The following is a 22959-nucleotide window of genomic DNA, read 5'->3' on the forward strand; positions in this document are numbered from 1 at the left end:
ATGCTTACATTTAAGCAACTGGAATCTCTTTAAAAAATACAAAATAATTATGAATTTGGTTTTGAAACTTACAAATAAGTGCACACTGTGCACAATAATGCCAGTTACATATTTTACTGTATTACATTTGAAATGTAAACATTTAACAAATATATCAGAATATTCTGTATAATTCAATTTTGTCAACCCACATGTGTTTGTTCCACACTTCCTTGATATTTGAAGTTCACTAACCATTTTCTTTTTCTTTTCCAACTTCCTTGTAGAAATCATATAGCTCTGGAATAATGACAAACAATGTTCACTAACAAAGGTGTGCTTTAATAACTTAAGCACTGCAAGTCAAGCCTGTAGTCAACTGATGTGACTATTTTAATGTACTTCTACTGCAGATAATTTCCTGCACCATTCATCTTCAGTATAGTATGAAATATCTTTTTTTTTTTTCATTCCCTCAATGTTTCTGTGGACTTTCACAGACATGACACACAATGTAAAAACCCATTCCAGAAATGTCTGTTTTTCATTCCCACATTCAAAATGGTCTATTTACCACACTTCTTTTATTGCACTACTACAGATATGTGTTTATCATCTTCATAGTTGAAGAAATAACGACATGCTATAGCTGCAAAATGTTGACTTAAAGGCCTGCATCAGCTAACCAACAACGGTGTAGCTAACAAAAATGTACATGTGTATCTCAAGACAGCTAGTATGGGTATTAAAACTTACTAAAATAAAATAGAAAACAATGTTTTGACCTTCTAAAATAATCTTCTGGTTAACAAAAAAGTTGCAAACTTGGAAGAAAAAAAAACAAATCAGGTACCTATGCTATGTATAATCAATACTTTCTTTCCATTAGTTGTCATTGTTTCCATGTTTGCTGAAAACAGGGTATTAAGATTAAAAAAGTCAAATAGATTTTCTTACTGGTATAGGTATTAGAACTTTTATTAAAATGAAGTTCAAAACAACGTTTCAACCTTCTTAGGTCATCTTCAGGTTAAGAAAGTGAGTTTCTCATCATTGCGAAAAATGTATACGTACAGAAACCTCAGTGGCAAATATGAAATTGTACATGAATAGGTTCACGTTCCCAATCCACACTGTGATTCTTCACACCAATAACCCTAATATTTTTTATCTTTTGTAAAAAAGATAAACTAATATTCAAAACTTCTACTCTGTGTATAGACTTTAAAGGAACAATGATTTGGAAGTAGTGCTTGAGATCTCAAGAAATCATTGGAAGAGTCTGTTGAATGAAAATAATTATATTTTGGGAAAGTCACTTCTAGAAGAAGATTACTATATCAAGATAAAAAGAACAAACCTAAACTTCTATCTCCTTTCTTGTGTTTACATTTTACCCTGCTACAGAATTTGCACCATTCTGTAACAATGGAAAGATTACAAAATACCTTTGCATGTGTCAAAGAATAGCTTATGATTAAAAAAAAAGTTTTGAAAGTTCAGAAAATTCAAAACTGATAACTAATAATAAATATTAAAAGTATGCAACAGTAGAACACAATAATATCAAACATCAATTACAAACAAAATTTCTTTATGTTGTATATGTGTAATCAATTCTCCTAGAAACATTTCTACTTTTTTATTGCTGTTTATAACTTGGGTACAAAATTTTAGACAAGTCAGAGAATTCAGTGCTTCATTGGAGCTAAAGGACACTTTAATAATATTTTGAAAAAGCAATGAAGAAAATTTTATACAAAAAGCATGAAAACAAAATTCAACTGGGTGATTGTTTCATTTAAAGCAATGCCAGAGCTAGTGTATTGAGCCAATCTTAATTTTTATCTGACAAAACATAAGGAAAGCAGCTGGTGAATAGCATCTACTGCTAATTTATGGGCTACTCCATTCCCATATATATATGGATGGTTCAAAATTAGGTGACTCTGTGGGCTCTGCCATGTTTTTTGTGGTTCACTGGTTATGCACAGAATCCCCTCTACAGTTTCTGTGTTCACTGCAGAACTGTATACCATCTCAATAACATCTACTGCTAATTTATGGGCTACTCTGATCAAAGAGTTGGATTCAACATCAGTCTTTTAATGCACAGTCTCAAAGTTTAAAACATGATTTTACAGCCATGAGATGCAAACCACAATTCTTCAGACTTGCAGTCTGACATGCTAACCAATAGGTGATGCCAAGCCTAAAGTTTTTAAAATGGCATCCTGGATATATTTTTTTTTAACCTCACAATTTTTGCTATGATATTTAGTTTCACCAGATTGTCTTCACAATATGTTCAAACTGTTTTAATCTGGATCCTACAAATAGCCCTACCACACCTTCTGCAAATCACAGATACAAACAGACATATTTATTAACTTCATATATGTATGTAGAGAAGGCCAGACATTCTACTATGTTAGACTTTCATTTTGCTCTTCTTGTAAAATATCCCATGCTGTGAAAAGTGAGAATAGGAAGGATAAAAAAAAATCCTACCAACGTTTCATCTTACTCAGTCAATGAATTGAGATGTGTGACATTCAGTACACCTTGACATTTGAATTGTTAAAACATTTGCCCAATAAGAAGAGTTATTAGTCTTACCTTTTAGTCCTTTGGAAGTATTTTAACATGTTGAACTGATATGCTACCTTTAAACATTTGTACAGTTAAAAAACCTTAATCTGTCACTTTGAAAATGAACTTTGCAACACATAAATGTTCTATTTTAAAAGGCACATGTAAAAGGTCCTCCCAAAAGTTTCTCCTTGCATATCACAGTTCTCAATTTATAGGTAACATTTAAGAGACAAAATGAGTTGTGTAGCTAAAGAATTTTTCCTAATAAGTAATCACAGGTTTGAATTTTACAAAATCTGTTTTCACTTTTCAAGCAAAAATATTAAAATCTGTATACAGGTTAATATGATCAGCTAAAAACATAAAACTGAAAATAAGATAACACATTAACAAAATATTAAAAATAATACAAATAAAAAATATAAATTCATTTGGAGAGTCACATATGCTGTCCTTTTAACTTTCAGTGTGTGATAGTAATTCTACATGTGTTTTAGAAACTGTAACCACATTTTTTTGTATTTATATAAAACCAGTGACTTAAGAGTCTTGTGCTCATATCTACCACCAATAATTTACAAATTGAATTCTTAAACCATTAGGAAGATTATAAGAGACCAAAATTTGTAAAGTTTTATGATTGTCAATTAAAATATTGTAGTATTAATAATATTTACTACTACAATTAAAATATTGTAGTGTTAATAATATTTACAACAATCATGTAGTTCAATATTTTAAAATGCCCTAGTGTTTTCATTCCAGTTTGGGACCATATGTTTGGTCAAACAAAATGCATACAAAACAACTAAATACAGTTTGTTAAAAAAAAAACTTTCATGTTAGACAATTACATCCTCAAACACCTCAGCCACTCTTAAAGCAGTTTTCTTAAGAGGAATATTTTCTAAATTTGAAATAAGAGACACAATTACTCCTTGTGGTGGGTTTGTGCACTTGCACTTTTTGGTATCTTTTATATCGCAAGATCGTGGAACAATCAACAAAACACTTCTTGCTCCAATAGCTGAACCTGTGTGAAAACAAACTAGTTTCTGTTGAAAGCAACAACCATATCTTTGATTTTCAGGCAACACATACCAACCCATCCCATAGTTGCAATTATCCAATACATCTTCAGTAACAGGAGACCATATCTGATTGACAGTTACAGAATTCAGGTATCCAGGTAGGGAATTATTATTATTCAAATTATGCTGGAAGCTGTAAAGCATAATATTACCAAACTGCAGTAGATCCTCAACTGTTGAAATCAAGCCCCCCCCTGCCCATTTGTAGGAGTTGTCAACATATGGAGCATTTATAAGGACACCTTTGGTGTAGCGATAGTACCTGTTTTAAAGAATAATAAAAAAAAGGAAATTACTGTTTTGTACTCAGTACTTTATAAGTTGTAGTTCAGAATTATTTATATTCATAACAAGAAAAAGGTTTTGATTTTTTTTATCTTATTTGTTTCAATCAGCTCAATATCCAATACTCTTCCAGTTTAAACCTCTAGTGTTAATGTTTGGTTTCTAAGGACAAATTTCACTGAAAACAGTAAACACAAAATATTTCTGAAATTAACAGAAGTACTAAAGTTCAAAAATAGCACTTGAGATTGTATAGCCTCTGATGTAGCTTTCAGAAAAATAGTTTATATCATCTGAATTAAACAATAAAGGAAACTAAAGGAAAGAAAACTATACAACATACTTTGAACGATTGTAGATAATTGTGTCATTCGTATCGAGAAAAGTATTCTTCAGGCCTAGTTCTTGAAACAACTTACGCATGTAAACCATAAAGGGTTCTTGAGCCACAGCTTCCACAACAGCACTGAGAAGTGTCCAGCCATGAGTACTGTACACGTATTTACTACCTAATATCAATAGATGAAAGTTAATTAGAAATGCCTTCTTTTCCCACATTAAATGTTATTCATTACATCTGCTGAGGTTCCCTATAAAAATGATACTGTATTGGGATGTCCAAGTTTCACACAGTAATAAAAAATCATGGACTTACAGCTTTAGTGGGTAAAAAATGTCTTGCACTTATGTGACCTCTACAAATTCAATTCTAACTTTTAATATTTGGTAATTTTAATCACAACAGCAATTTATGAAACACTCAAGGTTCAGGTGCAACTAACCATGATTTAATGTTATTAACAAGAGAAAGGGTAATAAAAGTGTAAAAATCAGTTAAAAAATGGTTAAAATGCCTCTAATGCTGAAAGTGTTATGTGTGTTAAGTGGCATATCACAGATTATACCATTAACCCATCCCACTGAAAACTAGACCATAACCAATACCACCCACCACCCCCAACTTCTGGCTATCTATATAGTTTTGAAACAACTGATTTCTCAATATGAAACATTTTTATGTTTTACCTAAACCAGACATACCGAATAAATGTTGTAAATACGTTTAAATATTTCTTTCACCTATATATGCTATATACAGGAGCTATTATTAGTTTTTAATTGCCATTTTCATACCAAACAAATAATATAAACCACTCGAGTATCTGAGAAATGAAACTTTTCAATGATGCAAGGCTATCAACTGACATGAGCACACAATGGTGCAAGGCTATCAACTGACATCAGCACACAATGGTGCAAGGCTATCAACTGACATCAGCACACAAGTAGTTACTCTTCTAATCATATAACAGTTTGCTTTCTTAATCTGATAAAACCTAGACAACTTTGTGCTGTTTTCCTACTGCCCTATTCAGTGATGTCGAGAAAACCCACTTGTAGAGAAATATATATGCAAAAACGGCTCGGTTGGGTTGAGAAAATATTTTACATGGAAGAGCAAACAACGTTTTGACCTTCTTCGGTCATCGTCAGGTTCTCAAAGAGAGGTAACTGACTGGAATCTGACCACATGTTTGGAAGGGGTTGTGTAACTGAGTGTCGGAATGTAGAGGGTGGTGTTAGATGTTTGAATATATAATTTTATTTATTTTATTATATTAATATAGGTATAAAGGCGTTCCTTTATATTGGTTTATTTTGGGTTTAAGTTGTTGTATAAGTAAGACTTCTTTAATTTTGCGTTTGTTTATGTTTGTTTCTTTATTTAGTATTTGAGTGTTTTCTATGGTTATGTTGTGTTTGACTTGCAGTGTTCGAAAACGTGTGAAGGTGACTTTTTATGTTCTTTGAATCTGGTTTCCATTTTTCTACTTGTTTCTCCAATATAGAAGTTGTGGCAGTTATCACATTGTATTTTATAAATAATGTTGGTGTGGTGTTTGTCAGTAGAAGTTTAAACAATATTCAGTCTTACTGTTGGATGAATCATTTGAAATTTCTCACTCAAATTATTAAATCATTTAAGTAACATCATTTCAATATCATTTTTATTTTATACAGAAAACTATCCCAATTTCAATAAACAAAATTATATATTTAAGTTACACTCAGCAAAAATGCTTCATTTGTACTTAATATCCTTGAAAGAAAAATTTGGAACTACTGACGTTATTTTTAATCATTTCAAATGGTCTCAGTTTTTTTCATCCATTTTTTTCCGTAAATATTTTTACCTAATGTTTCACAACAGGTATTGGGTTACTACTGTCAGGAACTATTCAAAATGACAGTCATTATAAAATAACTGATAGTATTGAATTTAGATAAAATAATGTATTGGAGCCAGCCTTACTCTTACTGATGGCAGTGAAAAGGTTTAACTGACTCCATATTTTACTTTTAGTATGAACAAAGTCTCACTTATTTGTTGTTTGATGACAAACAGTCCTGTCTTGATTTTTAGTGGATATACTTTACGCTAAGGTTGAATATTTACCTGGTTTACTCAAAAGTGGGTCATTTTTAAACAATTCTAATGATGATTGAACATCAGGAAAGTAATCTTTCAGTTCCATCTCATTCTCTTCCTTTTTAGTATATTCTTTAGAAGATTCCTTCATGTTATTCTTTTTTTCAATTATTTTGTCAACTTTCTATTCTCCACAGTGTCATTATCTTGGACTTTCTGAAAGAAAAAAAAACTTTATTTTGTAAATTATTGAATGTTAATGTCCAGCTTGACTGTCTGGTATCACAAAAAAAAAAAAGCTTTTTGCTGCACAAGGATTGTAAAGTTACAAAAAAAAAACTACAAAAAGATAGAATAATACTTTCAGGATTTTGTTTTTATTTAATAATGAACACAATCAATATAATATCAATAAGAGTTTAATAATGAACACAATCAATATAATACCAATAAGAGTTTAATAATGAACACAATCAATATAATACCAATAAGAGTTCAATAATAAACACAATCAAAATAATACCACTAAGAGGTTTGAATTTGTTGGGAATGGTACATGTAATATTTTTGCATGCAAGCTCTTTATATACATTTGTTCCTGTATTCTATGAATATTTTAACATTTAATCATTGCCATGTTATCTAACAGCACACCATGTACACAATATCCCACAAGCAATAATCAATAAAAAAATCATGGTTTACATTATTTCAGCTAAAAATTGAAATGATATTTATTTATTCATATGTAACATAAAAACCAAATATGTGTAAATGTGATAAAAACATATAATAGTTTAATTTTTTTGTATTATTTCTATTTTGTTATATACTCTTCTAAAGTTGGCTCTCAAACTAAGACAAAAACAATATAATAATACTGTAACCTTAATTTAAACATGTTTCTTAATGTCTGTGTATGTATGTGACTATAACACTTTCTGAAATAAAAAGGATATATATAAATATTCGTGTAAATAGTTTAGGCTTGAGGTTTAGAACTACATATTTTCAAACGTCAGTGTCAACAAACTAGACTTCACGCTTAGAATTTTAAGGAACCTGAGTGAACCCTAGAAACTACTTCAAGCATTTCACTATCTATAGAAGAAAGATGGTAAAAACTTTTATTTTCAACAGCTAAATTACAATGGTAACAGTAATTGTCCTATGACAATATGAATTTCTCATCCTTGTGCACCATATACTATAAGATACAAATTTTTACTTTTAGTTACTTTAGGTATGCATCTTTCCTTCTATTGCTCCATTCCAATATATTTATACTTCCCTTAAAAATGCTGGCTTACCTGCCTACTAGTGCAAATTACACACGTGAAAAGCCAGTTATAACAAATTCAACACTAGATTACCCTAGTGGTGACATATGACTATGAATTTCATGTACAATGATGTGAAACAAATACTAATTTGTTAGCCTAGTGATACATAATCTTGTATTTTGAAATAAAAGTATCTTCTCTGAGGTTTAGCAAGAAACACATTAGACTGTGTGATACATAAGATATATTTGTTGATTATTAAGTGATAAAGATTTATTTCAGATATTCAACTGAATATTATTAGATGTTACTTTTGAGAATTGTTTTATATTATTCTTTTAGGTAATCTGATGAATTCTATTGTTTTTTCCCTTCTGATTAATTTTTTTCCCTAATTGCTATAACATTACACTGTGTGATTTGATACTGACAATATTGCTTGGTTTTTCTCTTCAAATAATACTGTGTTTGATTTTTAAGTTATATTCAGTCCTGGCCAACAACCAGTTTATTAATCATTAGTTCTTAAGAAATTTATAAAACTTGTATTTTGATTAATGAATTGTAATTTTTTTTATCTTAATGTTGTAATGTGGTATTTTCAGTAAAAAAAATACTTCTGCACAAGTATTAGATAAGGCAGGATAAGAGGGATAATCTATGGAGTAATCCATGTTTTTAAGCTTGACTAGACAAGTTTGTAAAAAAATTAACACAGTTTTTATTTATCTTCAACCTAAAATGTAACACACAGTGTATACTTGCACAGAAACTCACACAATCATATCTTGAGATCTAGAGTGTCAGCTGGCAATTTTCCTCTGTATTCATCCTCTGTAACATACAGATATCATCCACTCAGCTTAAGGTTTCCAGATTTACAGTGGTGAGGGGACCTCCCGGGGAAGATTTTGATCTTTCAGTTTACCTCCTCTGGGATCTAAACATCCACCCACGTGTTTGCTGTGCATGGCGACCTGTGAAGGGGAGGAGAGGATCCCGGTGGTTGAGGGGTCCAACCCTAACACACCACATTGGCCTTGAATTCCTGTAGACGGGCAGCCTTTGGGTAGCCCCCCTTGGGTCAATTGGCTGGTCCATTTGGGCTAGAGTCAACCAAGTACCAGTGTTGGAAGTCCTCAACAGGTGTTGCGGACAGTGGTCTGATGCTGGTGTTTGGGTATAGTGCTCACGAAACCCTGGCATTGCTGCAGTATCCTTGTTTGATATTGTAGTACATCCCCTCGTAGGGCTCCATGGTAGGTGGGGTCAGTGGGTACCAAAATTTTCCTTTTTTCCTATGGAACCTCCAACAAAAAATTTAAATAAAATACTGAAAAAACAGTCAATAGGTAAACAACCACGTCTTGAAGACCCTGAGCAGCAATCTTCAACATCTGTAACACCTGTACCCCATTTTCTTATATTACATTCTCTTTCATAAAAACCTTTAGGGCAAATGTCCCCCTTTTTCCCTTTTTTTATTCAGAAGGGACTAGAGGGACTTGCTGGCTCTCCAAAGTCAGTAAAGAAGCTTCGATCTGGAGACATATTGGTTGAAACATCCACATCCCAACACAGTGAACTCCTCTTGAATTCAAAGGCAATTGGGGATGTACCTATTGAGGTTACCCCTCATGCTACCTTGAATTCATCACGAGGAGTTATGGTAGAGTGGGATTTAAAGAATGTCCCTGAGTCAGAGATTATAGCTGGTCTCTCCACTCAAGGAGTTTCTGCAGTGAGGCACATCTCCACTCGCAAAGATGAAGTTACACTCCCGACAAATATCCTCATTTTGACATTTACATCACCAAGTGCACCTGCCACCATCAAGGCAGGTTATCTAATTTGCAGGGTACGGCTGTACATTCTACACCCTCTTCAATGTTTCCAATGTCAGAGATTCGGCCACTCAAGGACCACGATGCCTATGAGTATCACACAGACCCACATTGTGACAACTGCAATGGTTCCCGAAATGGTTGGAGGAAAAAGAGGTGCAGCATTTGAAAACGACTCATAACATTAGCTATCCCGAGTCTCGGAAATTGCTGTCTGCCACTCCATCTCGGACATATGCTGCTGCACTTCGTTCCACAACTGCAGTGGGAGTGCAGACAGATCTCACTGTGCCTCCAAGAGAATCGTTTTCAAAACAAATAAAAAACCTTTTGACCTCCACGGTTAAAAAGGTTGATGAATCAACTTCTACAACCAACTCTGTTCCTTCCAAACATTCCAACGAATCTCAAGATCTACATCCTTTGGTTTCAAATACAGGCATTTCTTCTGATACATCTTTTTCTCCCACCCCACAATGCAAAACAATCATTCGTTCGTGTCCTCAGTCACTGGAATCCCCTTCCAACAACAAAGACCTGCCCAATCGACCCAGGGCAGGATCCATGGAGGTCGATAGACCTCTTCCGAATAAAGACAGTAAAGAAAAAAGACGTGGTCGTAAACAGAAGGATTCTCCAGCCAGTTCAACTACCTGTCATTAAAAATGGCCACCTTGATACAACAGAAATGTCGAGGTTTACGTTCTAATCTGGATGATATCAAAACACTGATTGCTTCCCACCATCCTGTATGTCTTTCCTTACAAGAAACATTTCTAAAACCTGCTCATACAGTCACCATTCGGCAGTTTTCTCTGTACAGAAATGGCAGGCTGTGTGATGGACGAGTACATGGAGAGGTGGCACTATTGGTTGATCAGCATGTGCCCACCCTGTCTTTGTCACTCAACACACCCTTGGAGGCCACAGCCATCCGTGTTTCCTTGGGTCATACTATCACTGTTTGTTCTCTCTACCTGTCTCCTGGAAACACATATGATCAATCAAACCTTGATGCTTTCATTGAACAGTTGCCATCTCCCTTTCTGATCCTGGGGGATTTTAATGGACATCATCCGCTCTTGGAAAGTGCTGTTATTGATAGGAGGGGTCGCTCTGTAGAGTGTATGTTCTCTGATCACAATCTTTCTCTTTTCAATACTGGTTCTTCCACTTATTTTCATGCACCTAGTCAGTCCTTTACTGCTATTGATCTCTTGATTTGCTCCCCTTCATTATTTTCCCATTTTTTCATGGAGGGTTGACAATAATCCACTAGACAGTGATCATTTTCCTATACTTTTGAGAGAGACTGGTCGTGGTCAATGCCACCCTACCCGCGTGCCCCGGTGAAAGCTGGATAAGGCAGACTGGTCCACTTTCACTGCTCTCGTAGAACGTGTCCCTGCCATCGTGAATCAGCCATCAATAGATGACTGTATGGCAGCAGTAATTGAATGTATTATACAAGCAGATGCTCAGTGTATTCCTAAAACCTCGACACGTTTTCCACGATATCCTCGTCCGTGGTGGAATCCTGCTTACCACTTGGCACGGAAGGCTCAAAAACGGGCCTAGGATACTTTCTGTAGATGTGTCACACTTTCGAACAGCATCGCTTTCCAACGGGCCTGTGCACAGTCTAGGTGGGTAGGACGTCAAAGCCAGAATCTTGGATTAAGTTCACAACTAGCATATCTTCTACCACCATTTCCAAGGTCATATGGGACAGGGTTCAAAAGGTAAGTGGGCACTACAATTCTGTCCCCCTCTCCATCTTAATCTCTGATGGCCAAGAGGTAACTGGTGTCAGGAGTATTGCTGATACTCAAGGTGAAAGCTTTTGCCAGGTATCTAGCACTTCTGCTTGTTCCTCTACCTTCTTGGCCATCAAGACTCGGGCAGAACGTTCACCCCTTTCCTTTCGAACTGACTGTCTCTTTGACTATAATTGTCCCTTTACACTGGTGGAACTGAAAATGGCCCTTCATCGGTCTGGCAGTACATCTGTTGGACCTGATGATGTACACTATGACATGCTGTGCTATCTTTCTCCTGCTTCTCTTGATATTCTTCTAATTGTTTTTAACCAGATCTGGCAGGAGAATGTTTTTCCTGATGCCTGACGCCAGGCTATTATCTTACCTTTCTCTGAACCTGGGAAAGATCCCAAGATTCCTTCAAACTACATTCCAATTGCTTTGACGAGCTGTCTCTGTAAGACCTTAGTGAGGATGGTTAATGCTCGTCTTGTTTGGTTCCTCGAATCAAACAACCTCCTCTCGGCCACCCAGTGTGGGTTCCGACAACAGCACCCCACCACGGACCACCTAATTCAACTTGAAACATCAATCAGAGAAGCCTTTCTCAAATGCCAACATCTTGTTTCAATATTCTTTGACATTGAGAAGGCTTATGACACAAAATTTTGTACAGGAACTTGGGGTCCCTCAGGGCTGTGTTTTTCCTGATGCCTATGTCGACGACTTTCACATCTTGTGTCAGTCGTCGAACATGAGATATATTGAGCGGAAACTACACACTGCCCTCAATCATATACTGAAGTGGACTACGGCAAACGGCTTTAATTTTTCTCTTTCTAAAACCGTTTGCATGCACTTTTGCAACCAACGGGGTATTCACCCTGATCCTGAACTCTGTATCGATGAAGTTTTGCAGCCAGTGGTCCCTGAGACCAAGTTCTTGGGGCTTATCTTTGACCGTAAGGTGATCTTTATACCACACTTAAAGCAGCTACGGGTCAAATGCACAAGAGCACTGAACATTCTCCATGTCCTCTCTACCACCAGTTGGAGAGCGGATCGATGTTCTATGTTAAAGATATATCGTGCTCTTATTCAAATCTCGACTATGGATCAATGGGCTATGGCTCTGCCAGACCCTCGGCCTTAAAGATGCTGGACCCCATTCATCATCAAAGACTTCGACTCTGCACTGGGGTTTTCCGCACCTCCCCAGTTCAGAGCTTATACGTGGAATCTCACAAACCTTCTCTGCACCTTCGCCATTTGCAACTGTCTTTACTGTATTCTTCAAAACTTCATTCCTTACCAAAGCATCCCACATGGGATTGTGTTTTCCTTCCTCAGTGGGCCTTACTTTATCAAAACAGATGATCCTTTTGGCCTTCTCATCCAGGTACAATTGGATGAATTGGGTCTGTCTTTGGATAACATTGCAGAATCCACTGGTCAGCCCATTCCCCCATGGCTTATTACAGCCCCCAAATGTGACCTTTCTTCAAGTCATCTGAAAAAGGCAGATACTCCCAATTGGAAGTACCATCTTTTATTTACTGAACATCTTTTGAACAATCACTCCATTCCAATTTATAATGGTTCCAAATCAGGTAATTCTGTGGACTCTGCCATGGTTTGTTGCAGATCGGTGGTTGTGTGCAGAATCCCCTCTACAGCTTCTGTGTTCACTGCTTGAACTGTACACCATATCTCTTGCCCTGGATCCCTTAGTTCTCTACTGGCCTTGGAATCACTTCATAATGGCTCACACCCTGTTCTTGCTGATATTCAAAACCTACTGGCCCATTTCTCATTAACATCTACTTCTATCCAGTTTTTCTGGATACCAGGCCACGTTGGTGTTTGCGGGAATGTGCTTCCAGACACGGCAGCTAAACCTATCTGCTCTGGCACTATCACCACTGTGCCTATTCCGTACATGGACTATGGTCCTGTATTCAAGGCTCAGCTCAGTGCCAGCTGGCAGTCCACTTGGAGTGAGCAACTAAACAACAAGCTTTTTCAAATAAAACCCTATATTGGGCTTTGTCCGTCTAGCTTCCGTAAGGTTCGAAGGAGGAAGCTAGACATGTGCTGTCCCAGGATTTGTCTGTAACATTGGACAGTGTTATTGATGATGGTGACACTGTCCACCTTGATAACGTTTTTAGTTTTTTAATGGCCATTAATCTTTTTAACCTCATTTAAGTGGTCGATATTTATTCATTACACCTTTTTAATTGTGGTTTCCTTTTCAGAATCTCAATCTCTCTAGTTCAATTTGACATTGGAAAATGGCCAGAACATAAAATAACTCGACACCAGGACTGGAAAGGCCAACTTCAGGTGACTAACGCTGCTGTTTGAACTATCCGTTTGAACTACCCGTTAGTCGTCCTGGCTAGTTGTTATTATAATTTTGCTGCATGTCTTTTAACACTTTTATTCCTTTACCTTTTGTTTTGTTTTTACCTTTGTTTCCTTTTATGAATTTTACTACATTTACTTTACTTTTACCTTTTTACAGGACATTTGGCTGATTTTTATTATGATTTTACTATATGTCTTTTAACACTTTTCTTATTTTACCTTTTGATAATGGCTGTTATGACAACATAACCTGGAACCAGGACTGGAAAGACCAACTTCAGGTGACTGACTGTGGTTCTTGTACTTACCTGTTAGGCTTCCTGGCGGGTTATGATCATTACCATTTTGCTAGAGAAAGTCCTTTACAACTTCTCTTACTCTGCTTTCTCTCTTAACATTGTAAACTAGGTGTCAACATTGGTTTTATGCTTTTTCTGTTTTTCAATGATGTTTTGTTTTACCTTTATTTCCTTTTATGTATTTTACTACATTTAATTTATTTTCACTTTTTTACTGGACTTTGGTGCAGATAGCCTAGCTGCTTTGTGCCATAAAACACTAAATCAATCAATCCATACAGAGTGACATGGTAAATAGCAACTTCTTTACCATGTCTCAAATGATATTTTGTTTATTGCATCACATTTTAAAACCACAGAGAAAAAACTGCTAAAAGGTCATCTTGTTAAAATAATAAAAAATGTGGCTGAGTTGTCTTGAAACCATTTTGAAAAATAAAAATAAATTGTTTCTTTGTTGCTTTTCTTCAATATTTGGAGTTATTCAAATCTTAATTCCTATGGCTGCCAAATAACAGATTAGGTTCATACTGTAACATGTAACCTACCTTTGTCAGGTAAATTTCAAAGTAAAATTTAATGGAACTCTGCATAATGCCAAACCACATGTATCAATCTTACATGATACAGAGAAACCTGAGACAAACTATTATTTACTGTTTGTGAATGTTTTAATATTCTAATATTTGAGTAAGGTATTCTGTGACAAACCGTTAGGCAAATCAGAAATTATCTGTTATTGAGAACAATGACACAAAAACTTTAGCTGCCAAAATAATTATCTACCCTAATAAGATAAACAATTAAAATGCAAAAACAAAAATAAACATGAATTTATGAAAGGAGAAATGGAAGTATAATCCAGAGGGACAAAGCTTATGGATATTTTGCCCTGATTTTGAGAGTAAGCAAAAAAAAACATGATTAAAAAAAAAGAGACTTATGAATTACAAACTTTGATTTTAAATAAGCCTTAAAAATTGCAAAAGCCTCCACTAAGTAAAACTTATGCAAGTCTTACACATATGTGGTTCAAGAATATTTGTATTGTGTCAAAATTACTGACACCTTTTGCATCATGAAATGTGCAGAATTACTTACCTGTTTTGAAGTGCTGTCTGTTTCTGACTTCAGAAATGGTTTATCATAATGTCTTATACCACCAAGATGTGACACAAGATGCCTGCAAGTCAGCATAACCTTGATGAAAATTAATAATTTACACATTTACCTGAAACCAGGAATAACAAACAAGTACAAATGTTTACAACAAAAAAGCTGTCTTCATATAAAAATGTTTTATAATACTTTAATAAATTTTGAAACTTAATCTCATATTTAATCACTTAACTAAGTGTTTACACAAATTAAAACAGTTGTACAGTTTTTAAAATTACAAAATAAATATCTACTGAAGCTTTAACGAATATCTGTATACAAACCACTTTAAATGCATGCTAATTTATGTCAGGGAGAAACAAATGTTTGTAAAACTTATAAGTTTGCAAGTAAAAACTTTCACATACCTTTTCATTTTCAAAACATTTTTCAGGAAAGTTGGGCACATATTCTTGTATTGGTTTATCTAAATCAAGCTTCTTCTCTTCCCAGAGTTTCCCAATGCCTATCATGGTTATACTCTTACTGATGCTACCAATTCTCATTACAGTGTCTTTGTGACAAGGAACACGGTTTTCTACATCAGCATATCCAAACCCTAAAATGAACAAACAATTACAACAGTGAAGTTTGAGACTCCCCTAGTACTTAAGCTATACCTTACTTTAGATTTAGATTAATCGAATGCAACTTGGTTCTATTCAAGCTTCAGTTAAAACCAAGATTTGTCAATTTTAAGCATTTATCACTTAACTTCTCTCTGTATCAGCCTCCCACAACACAATGTTACACATATAATCATGAACATACAATGAATTCTATATCTCCAAACAATATATTAAAAGGGTTCTTATACTGCCATTTATTGCAGTACTCAGAAATTTCCTTCTTTTTTTCAAAAGTTGTAGAAGTAACTTGGACTATTACTGTTGCTAATTTTATTTCTATTGTTTTATTTACCTGGTTGCTAGATGGCACTTTATATTAAGATCAAGTAACTTCATAATAGGCCTAGAATACCTAGAAAGTTCATTATGACATCAAAGTTTTAATTACTTTAATTAACATTCAAACACTGATATGTCAGTTACAAATACAATTAAGTAGTTAATTCTAAGACCGAAAATTCAGTGAAATATCTTTCAGTGACTGGTCAAGTAAGATGTGGCCAAAGTAAAGTTATGCAGTTAAAGTTATACTTGTGTAAATTAACCATCAAGTTAGTTAGTATTTGTTACTTTTAAAGGAAACTTCTCTATTTTTACCAAATCATAAGAAACAAAAAGGACTTGTTCAACAATAGGAAACATTACAACTATAGTAAGAATGTTTTTATTACTCATCACTGAAGTACTCTACAACCATCTCCTGTATCAATCAATATTTGTACAAGGTGATGCTACAAAAATTATATATGAATACCTAATCTTCATAAATTTATTAATATATGTACCTATTTTAATAAAATCACATTTATTAAATGCTGTAAAAATATGTACAAATGTTTCAAAAACTTGCACATGAAAGTTGCTTAAAACAAATTATAATTTTGATTATTACCAGTTTTGTACCTTTTAAGCTACTAAAAGTGCTATGAAAAAATGCTTATATTTTCATACAGCATTCACTGTAATACATATTAATAAAATATGAGTACCTTCTTGCCAAACATTGTGGCCATTGATACTAACTCCCACAACAATTCCTGGGGCACCAAATTCATCCTTTAGAAACAAAGAAAAAATGTTTTAAATTTTAAATCATGATAATATCAGACAAAAATAAAAACTCACAACCTGCTAAGTTCTCCAGTTTCAAGCTCCTATTATATCTCATAATATCAGTCTAAAAGTAATGGCATGACATTTCATCAATAGTGAAATTTTTATGCTATTACACAACTTGGACAAATTAAAACCAATGCAGATAGCACTGGAAACATACTTTAAGAAGTGTAGCTAAAACCTTACAAGTTTTAAAGCATACTACTGTATGCAATATGTATATTTTAATAAACAGGTTAAGTTGCATATATTACGACCTTTAAGTGTTATTTTCAAAATTTTAATAAATAACTGATATTAAGCATGACACTGTAAATATTCAAAATTGTTGGGTCTTTTAAGTTTTTTATTTATTGTTCTTTGTTTTAATAAAAATGACTAAAATTTAGGCATGTGTGAAAAAAGAATATCTACTGATTGACTGATGAATAAGTTTGCTGAAAGATGTAAAATGCTACAACTATGTCCACAAATAATTTTGTATATCTGTATGATATACCATTAAATTCCAAACATCCCAGAAAAATAACCAATACTGAAACACTTGCAATGTTTATTGGATCAGCTCTAAACCATATACTGTAATAAATGTTTTCACAGATTCAAAGTGCAATCTTATTATTCTGCAGAATTCTCTTTGTAAACACTGTAGAATATATAAGCTAATAATTTCTACACCATGTTCTCAAAGCATGGGTCAAGTCAAGTTTTGGGAGAGTTTGAAAAGCTATTGGTCATACATAAGTCATCATGAAAATTTCCACTGCTTTCATAATGTGAAAAAAACCATCTTCTCCACAACCTACAGATAAAAAAATAAGACAAGAATAACCAACAGTCTCTATGAGGAATGGCTGAAGTCTTTCCACCAAAAGATGGGTTTGCAGAACCAAAATGTTCTCTTTCTTTTGTTTCTTGACAATTCTCCATTTCATGGCAAGATGCAACTCACAAACACCCATGTCCTGTTCTTACCTCCCAACTGCACCTCAATCGTGTGACCTCTTGATCAGGGTGTCACAAATATCATAAATTCCTCTGAGTGAGCTGATGATACATCTGTCACACAAAACCAGAAATGAAGAAGTTTTTACTGCTACACAATTTGCAGATTGAACCAAAATGCTTCAGCCCAAAAAAATTTGATGAGCATTGGAAGCAATGAATTGCAAATGGCATTACAGGAAAGCCTTTTGAAAGTGATGTCACCACTTTGGATGATGAGGAGCTAACTCTTTTACCCTAGTCAGAACCACCATCTACCAACTTCTAGAAGTGACGACACCACTTTGGATGATGAGGAGCTAATTCTTTTACCCTAGTCAGAACCACCACCTACCAACTTCTAGAAGTGATGACACACTTTGGATTATGAGGATCTAACTCTTTTGCCCTAGTAAGAACAACCATCCACCTACTTCTCAAAGTGATGACACCACTTTGGATGATGAGGAGCCAACTCTTTTGCCCTAGTCAAAACCACCATCCACCAACTTCTAGAAGTGACGACACCACTTTGGATGATGAGGAGCTAATTCTTCTACTCTAGTCAGAACCACCACCTACCAACTTCTAGAAGTCATGACACCACTTTGGACGATGAGGAGCCAACTCTTTTGCCCTAGTCAGAACCACCATCCACCAACTTCTAGAAGTGACGACACCACTTTGGATGATGAGAAGCTAATTCTTTTACTCTAGTCAGAACCACCACCTACCAACTTCTAGAAGTCATGACACCACTTTGGACGATGAGGAGCCAACTCTTTTGCCCTAGTCAGAACCACCATCCATAAAATCAAGTGATTCATACAAACACAACCTAAATTTGCACTTAAGCAAAGTTTGTTAAACATTTTAGAGACTGTTGCATCTCTCAAGGGTCAACTGCAACACTATTAGGGTAAATTTGACAAACAATCATCTATTAAAGACATTTTTACAAAGTAAACACATAATCACTGACATAAAGAATAACAAAACAAGTTAGCTGTAAACATATTTGGGCTAATGATCTAATGTGTGTGATGTACAAATACGTAGTAAGTACTTACATCCACATGTATTTTATAACAAATAACAAAACAAGTTAGCTGTAAACATATTTGGGCTAATGATCTAATGTGTGTGATGTACAAATACATAGTAAGTACTTACATCCACATGTATTTTGATACCTGCTGAATATAAATAAAGCATGTATTTCTTTGTTCCATTTATTTGATGTTCTTACAGTATACACAAAAACATTGTTTACATACATGTAACAAAAATGGCATTAAATGCATACAATAACTAAAGGGGGGCTTAAAATTCATAATTTAGAATGGTCAATAAGGAATCCAACTTTGCATGGCTCATTTTGTATATTAAAGGCACCTTGCTATCTAGAGCTTTTAGATGTAGTTGAAAGTGTGCCATTAATGTTAAAGTTCTACTATCCTTCACCCTTTCTGAACATTTCAACACACACAATTACCTGCCAGTATCTTATGATCTGATGAAGCACACATCACCCTTTCTATCAGTTTAAACATGCACAATTGCATTACCTGGTCAGAAACTAATCCACATGTAACATTTCCTACAAACCTCCATATTTAATAACAGACAAAAATATTTTCAAATGAAGAAAACAAAAACCTTTCAACTTTACACACAATAATTTCATCTCACAAATTGTACAAAACAGGCTGGCAGAACAAAGTTGGGCCTATATTGTATGTTGCCATCATGATAAAGTGGTGTAATTTCACATCTAATGTTACTACTGAACCTTACGTTTTTGAAGAACAATCAGCATACAGACACCCAACCTCCACAATATTATGCAATTCTCACAAGTAATGTAATTCTTAAATTTTGTTGCTACAACATGTGACATTATTTATGATGGTACCCCTTGCATATTGATAGCCAAGTAAAACACATTTTGTGGAAACATCTTCATGAGAGATTCATTTCACATCACTTTCCTTGTGAATAACCATTTCATCCATCAGACCTAGCATTAGCTGATTTCTGGTTGTGGAAGAATCTGAAATTAAGTCATGTACAAACTGCAGGAAGCCTCACATATTTCCTAACCCCAAAGAAGTATTTATTGAGGAAATTGTCTGCATACAAAAAATATGATTGTCATTGCTCAAATAATGTTTTTAGTTGTTTTTTTATAATATATAAGTAAGCAGAATGCTTATTATAAAATAAATAATATTTAGCAGTATGGACTCTCCAAATTATTATACATTTTAACCTTGTATCATTTTTGCCAATGATAAGCTCTTTAAAGACAATGCAAAAGTAGTTTTACCATTTACCAAAAAGTTGACCTTACCCCTTGTGAATTATGTTAATAGAATTAAAAACTTAAATAATTTATCTCCAATTGTTCATATAAAAGTTTAAAATATATTTGTTTTTGTTTGTTTGTTTTGAATTTTGCACAAAGCTACTCAAGGGCTATCTGTGCTAGCCGTCCCTAATTTGGCAGTGAAAGACTAGAGGGAAAGCGAGCATGTTTGGTCCAACCAGGATTCGAACCTGCGACCCTCGGATTACGAGTCGAATGCCATAACACACTTGGCCAACCTGGGCCTTCAATATATTTGAGTTTTGTGTATGGCTATTCTCAGAACTATTTTTGTCATGATTACAACTACTGCAAATTAATTTGATTTTCAAATGCTCTGAATTCAGGAAAAATCAAATACCTTTACTTTTAACAGTAAAGATCTTGACTTATATTTGAGCCATATCCTCACCTCACCCCCAAAAAATATCTTTTCATATTGGTCCAAAGAAATTCTTAAATTTTTTATACTTGAGAAAACTCAAATGTGTGAAGTTTACCTACATTATTTGAAAATTACACTCACATGAACATGTTACTCTGCCTTACTGTATAATGCATAACTGAAAATGTAAAATAAATTAAATTTCATTTAAGCTTACTTTAATTCTTTGCACTATGTCCCTTCCTTTTGCAATAGCAAAGGAAAGAGATGATGATGAAGTTCCTTTTAAATAATTTTCTCCTTCCTTGGGAACAACAGTAACGTCTGTTTCACTCTCAGTTTTATTTACTTCATTTTTAGTGACATATTGTGCAACCTCATAAAGTCCAAAAGTACTAGCACAAAGCAAAATGGCGTAGTACTTACGATTATTGCTATGAAAATAAGATTTACTTTTTACAACTGTATGTAGCTTATTATACAGAAATCTTTTCACTGCCACTCGTCTGAAAAAGCATAATCTCGAGTGAAAGAATGATACAGAAGAAACTTGCCTTGAACCGCATAACATTTTAGGTAGATTCTTAATTATTGAATATAAAACTTGAACAAATTGAAGGACTTTAAAATTTTTCTTAACTAAGTCGGCGAACTTAGTCTTTCCATTATTATTTCATAACATTTCTTTATAAATTACAAGTACATTTTACACACCAATCTTTGAAAATCACAAATAATAGTTTATCAAAAAGCCCACAGGGTGCGCTTGCGATTAGTCCTCTTTACAAGCGAAACATTAAATAAGCGAAAATATTCAAGCAAAACGTAAATTAATCTTCTAAATAAGTATGCAGGTGAAACGATATATCAAACATTATAAACATACCGCATTAGTAAAAGAAGTGTAGATAGTTGTCTTTAGAAAAAGCTCTGAGATTTTTAATAGATATTGTTGTGTGTTTGCCCCTGTAAAAGAAACTTTTTGACAAATATCAAGGTCCCCCTCAAAAAAGCGCTTTGTCAATATTATCTGAATTGAGGTCTGTTCAAAAAATACGCGGACTGTTCAAAAAACATTTCAGTTCTTCCATATTGCTCGTGATGTTGAAATTTGTAGCTCTTTTAATTTCATACTGAAATGTAATGAGATAAATTTAGATTCAACAAGTTTAGTTTAGTTAATATTTTGATAATAACGTGATTGTTGTAAATGTTTTTGTGTATTACAGTCACTGTACTCTAGCATTGTGAGTGTGAAATTTAATCTGAAAATAGATAAAGCGTAGGGAAAAGTAGTTTGTAATTATATATGTAGAAACGGCTCGTTTGGGGTGAGATTTTTTTATTTACGTAAAGGAGCGAACAAGGTAATCGTCAGGTTCGACATCAAAGTTTATAATTATGGTTACTAACGTTAATTAATGGTTATTGTTTAATCAGTGCAGCATGGTAGTAATATATGCATGATTTATAATAGCAAATTTGAAGTTTGTTGTTGTATTTTAAATTTATTCCTGAACGAGTATGACGGGTATTGAATCTGTGCAACAGGAAGCCTGACTATGGGCTGTGTTAATAAGTATTCGGTAACTAGCCCTTGACTTCAGTAAGTAAAACATGAATTGTGTGTTTCGTAATGCTTTGCCTTTTGTTACAATTGGTCGAGTTGTAAAAGGATTTGGAAGAGGGAGTAAAGAATTAGGTATTCCAACTGGTAAGTACAATTTACCTTAACGCAAGTTTCGCTATTGTTTTTTTAAAAAGGGAAATAACCACTAAGTACTAGTAATGTTCGTGCCATTGTATATCACCACATCCTATCACGTAAGCTCCATTTTTTGTTTTTAATAATTTAGTAATAACTTGAGTACAGTATGAAGTATGTTGTACTACAGTCGTAGCAAAATTAATATTATTAAGATATTAAAAACTATTTAGTTGCATAATCTAGTGATATAATAAGGCATATTAGTGCAGTAATTACCTTAAGTATTTCAATATTATGTTAAATAGTATTCGTACGGTTATACTAAATATATTTTTTAATGAGTTTGAACTTTATGTGAAATACTTCAGGTAATTGTACAGTTTGCAAGTTTAAATAACTTTATGGAAAGTGAATTTGTGAAAAAAACGAAACTTGCTGAGGCTTTCTACATTTAAACCTATTAACCATAATATTTAAATTTTAACTTCCTACTTTCCACTTCTTATATAGTCTACCAATAAGAAAATATTTTGAATTCCAACAACAATAACACTTGAACCAAATGTCCTATTTTGTAAACTTTAAATTAAACTATCTAAAATCTTTAAGCCTTTTCAATAAGTTGGATTCTTTTAAAACAGGTATTATTCACTTCCATGGGAACATTTGGTTAA

The 22959-nt window shown here is 34.0% G+C and overlaps 1 pseudogene across 1 annotated transcript; it reads right to left on the reverse strand.

The window, feature by feature from the left end:
• Positions 1-943: 943 nt before the first annotated feature.
• Positions 944-21336, reverse strand: LOC143222462 (serine beta-lactamase-like protein LACTB, mitochondrial; annotated as a pseudogene). Its single transcript, XR_013012250.1, has 7 exons — positions 20795-21336; positions 16714-16780; positions 15464-15654; positions 15039-15137; positions 6409-6597; positions 4294-4459; positions 944-3927 (listed from the first exon to the last, which is right to left on the reverse strand). The product of XR_013012250.1 is annotated as a serine beta-lactamase-like protein LACTB, mitochondrial (transcript).
• Between the last annotated feature and the right edge of the window lie 1623 nt (positions 21337-22959).

The sequence above is a fragment of the Tachypleus tridentatus genome, chromosome 8 (assembly GCF_004210375.1).
Source record: "Tachypleus tridentatus isolate NWPU-2018 chromosome 8, ASM421037v1, whole genome shotgun sequence".
NCBI lineage: Eukaryota > Metazoa > Arthropoda > Merostomata > Xiphosura > Limulidae > Tachypleus > Tachypleus tridentatus.